General features: G+C 44.3%; 1 pseudogene; it reads left to right on the top strand.

Annotated features, from left to right (window-relative positions):
* Window positions 1–500: 500 nt before the first annotated feature.
* LOC104876467 lies at window positions 501–1,381 on the top strand (annotated as a pseudogene).
* The last annotated feature ends 2,684 nt before the right edge of the window (window positions 1,382–4,065 follow it).

The following is a 4,065-nucleotide window of genomic DNA, read 5'->3' as shown; positions in this document are numbered from 1 at the left end:
AGCAGGAAATAATAAAGGTAAGTTGAAAAATAAATAAAATTGGAAACAGGAAAACAACAGAGACATGCAATGAATCCAAAAGCTGGTATTTGAAAAGATCAATAATCCCAATAAACCTGTAAGCAAACTCGCTAAAAAACAAAACAAAAAAAAAATCAGAACCCCCCCCAAACATAAAGACCCAATTCAAAAATGGGACTCTGAAATGAACAAACATTTCTCAGACAAAGAAGTAAAAGCAGCAAATAAACATATAAAAAAATGTCCAACATCACTGGTTGTTTGAGAGATATAGATGAAAACAACACTGAGATTCCACCTCACCCCACAAAGAATGGCTGCTATCAAAAAATCAACCAATAACAAATGCTGGCGGGGCTTGTGGGGAGAAAGGAACCCTTCTCCATTGTTGGTGGGAGTGCAGACTGGTGCAACCACTGTGGAAATCATCAAAACAGAGATACCTCAGAACTAGGATTAGAAGTCCCACTTGACCCAGCTATCCCTCTGCTGGTTATCTTCCCAAGAGAATTAAAAGAATCAGGTGCCACCGGGAAGCTGGGCGGAGCAGGCTTGCCAACAGTGCGGCCTTGCAGGTAAAGTCACTCTGCATAGAGGTGACCTTGTGCCACCTTAGTCCGCTGGTGGCCGCAGGTCCCCATGGGGGCATTGGTGATGGCCCCGCAGCAGGGGCGGCCCACACTGCCCACGCACTGTGAGCCCCCACCTGTGCTGCCTCACCCGGGGCACAGGGACGGGGGCATGCTGGTCGGGCGTCAGCACGGTGGGCAAGGCCAGCCTGGTGCTGAGCTATACCACCAACGACTACCCCACCAAGTACATCCCCACAGCCTTCATAACTTCTCAGCTGTGGTGTCAGTGGATGGGCAGCCTGTGGGACTCCAGCTCTTGACACTGCAGGACAGGACGAGTTTGACAAGCTGAGGCCCCTCTGCTACACCAACACAGATGTCTTCCTACTCTGCTTCAGTGTGATGTGTCCTACATCGTTCCAGAATGTCTGCGAGAAGTGGGTACCTGAGATCCGGAGCCACTACCCCAAAGCCACCATTACACTGGTTGGGACATAGTCAGACCTCAGAGAGGATGTCAAAGTACTCACTGAGCTGGACAAATGCAGAGAAAAGCCAGTGAATGAGGAGGCAGCGAAGCTGTGCGCTGAGGAAATCAAAGCCATCATCTACATTGAGTGCTGAGCCTTGACTCAGAAGAACCTCAAGAAGTATTTGATGCCACCATTGTGGCTGGCATCCAGCCCGCAGACTTCCAGCAGCAGCCCAGGAAGTACAAGAGCAGAGCCCCAGACAAAGTGAGGACCCTCTCTAAGTCCTGGTGGGGGAAGTACTGCTGCCTAGCATGACACTGTGGGGCTGTAAAGACATCTACCTCTAAGGTGGTGCCAAGTGGGATGACTGTGCATGTGGGTGTTGTGTGTGTGTGTGAGACAGCGACAGAGAGAGAGAGAGAGAGAGAGAGAGAGAGAGAGAGAGAGAGAGAGAGAGAAACACATACAACAAAGAAGAGCCCTCAGCTTGTGCATTCCTCCATCCCTTAAATTTTCTTGCTTGTTGGAGCTTAGGAATGAGATTCTGATGAAAGATGAGAAAGTTAAAGGAATTTTGAAGTAAGTTAATTTTTCACAACCCTGGAAATTTAGAGCTCTTGACCTCTGGATTAATTTGTATCTAGTATGGAAAGAACACCTCAAAGCCATCAAGAATGAAATTTTGCTACATTACCGTGTACGGAAGGATGAAGGGGGATGTTGTGGTTTTGACCCTCTGGACTGTAGGCTTCTTGATGCATTGGGTACACATGGCAGCCTTTGTGGAAACAGCTGAGCTTTCAAACTCCAAGCAAATTATACCTTTTGCTTTTTAAGAGCAAAGTCTAAGAAAACAGAGACCTCTGCGTACAGAACCTCAAACTTGTTGTTATCAACTAATACTCAATTGCAGTCTTAAAACAACCAAAAATAAACCATCCCACTGACTCCTGGTACCAGGTAGACCAAAAAGGAAGCTTGTTTGAAATCGGGATTTTTTTTCATCCTAAAACCAGTTGTGCCCACACCATATGAAAAGAGCCAAAATGCCTGCTGAAGGCCCTGGTGCCACAGCTCTTCTACTATCTTTAGGGATGACTTACATTGAGATCTGAACATGGTGTTTGTTCTTGGGACTAACTTGTCCCTAGGCAGCCCGGTTCTGGTGATAGGGCAGAGCGAACTCCTGTCTGGTGTCTTAAGCTATACCCTGCTGTCCATCTGCAGTGAGAGGTACAGCACATGCTGCAGGACCGTGGCACCTTCTCCTTTGAATCAGGCAAAATATTCTCCTCTGTGTGCATGCACGTGAACAGGCATGTCGTATCTGTGGCTGCTGCTTCAGACTTTTGAATGGTTAATGGGGAAAGTGGCCACAAAGCCTGTCAGAACGGTTTAGCTTCCTCTTCTTGTCACCACTTATTTGAACAGACATCTTTTGGGGTGGGGGTACCAGGGGTCCAACTCAGGGCCTTGCTCTTTCAAGGTAGGCTTGGTGCCACTGAGCTAAATCCCCAGCCCTGAACAGACGTCTTTTTAATTATACATTAGCATATCTTAATTTGCACATTTTTGAGACCATTTTAAAACCAGTAAAATGAACACATCTAGAGATCTGTTAAGACAGTTCACTCCCCAGTGGCTCCCAGAGGCCTGCAGCAGACAGCACTGTGTCAGGGACAGGTGTGGCCACCAGGAGTACGCTGGGCCAGGGCTCCACCCAGGTGCTTCCTTTCGGTAGGACAGATGCAAAGCCATACTCATGGCACCCTGAGGGCGGTGATCTGAAGAGAGCCCTGAGGAGAGTCCACTCAGATGGGATGGGTCCACTTCCAAGATGCCAGTGGCTGGACACTGAATCAGAGCACCAGGCTTGCTCTGGGTGAATCAGTCACCAAAGTCACTTCAGTAACTAACGGGGGACATTTCCATGAAGCCAGTAGCTTAGAGAGTTTTCATTTCTGTGGGTTTTGTGTTATCCTTTTTATATTTTTTTAAAAAATCTAATTTGGATTTTTCTATAGAAAAACAGTAAAAGATTGGGCCATACTTCAGGGGCTTCTTTTCCTGTTAGTAAATAAAATTAAAGAATTTGTTTGGCAAAAGCTAATCTTTAAACCACTAAAATACATAAACTGTTTACTATTGATTTTTCTACACATTGAAATTGGTATCAGTCATAGTTTTCTAAGGTATTTAATTACACCTTAGTGGAAAAAAAGAATTAAAAGAATCATACCACAGATATATATGTTCACCCATGTTTATAGTGGCACAGTATGTAATAGCTAAAACTTGGAAACAGCCCAATTGCCCATCAACTGGTGACTGGATAAAGTAGTTTTTTTATAAAATGGAGTACTACTCAGCCATAAAGAATGAGAGACTAGTCATTTATAGCCAAGTGGATGCACACTGAGGCCATACTCTTAAGTGAAATTAGTATGACGCACATGTGTAAATACCAAATAATTTATCTGGTATGAAAAACTAAAAGTGTAAATAAGGATCAAAATGTATAATTGAAATTGTGTAATAGGAAGAAAAGGTTCTAAGGAGTACGGGAAGTAGGAGGGGTAGGGGAAAGATAAGAAGGGAAAAGAAAAAATATGAGAAAAGGAAAAACATGGAAACAAAGTCTTTGTAAATAGGGACAGGTGGAGGAGATGAAGGGAGGGCCAGGGAATGGGGAGAAAATAAGAACATCATGTAAAGGTTTAAGATCCCAATGATGAATGTAACTGTACTGTGTATCTAAAATGCACCAATAAAAAACCCAGAACCCAATGGATTCACCACTGAGTTATACAAGAACTTCAGGGAGGATATAATGCCTATACTCCTCAAACTCTGATGTAATTAAAAAGGGAGTTTACTTCTAAACTCATTCCTGGAAGTTAGAATTACAAAAACCAGAAAAGGACCCAACCAAAAAAGAAAACTGAAGGCCAATCTCTTTAATGAACACAGAAGCAAAAATCCTCTACAAGATACTAGCA

Source organism: Fukomys damarensis, unplaced genomic scaffold (assembly GCF_012274545.1).
Source record: "Fukomys damarensis isolate Sample0158 unplaced genomic scaffold, DMR_v1.0_HiC HiC_scaffold_32, whole genome shotgun sequence".
Classification (NCBI taxonomy): domain Eukaryota; kingdom Metazoa; phylum Chordata; class Mammalia; order Rodentia; family Bathyergidae; genus Fukomys; species Fukomys damarensis.
Note: the sequence above shows the minus strand (reverse complement) of the source record. Positions and strands in the feature narration are given on the sequence as shown.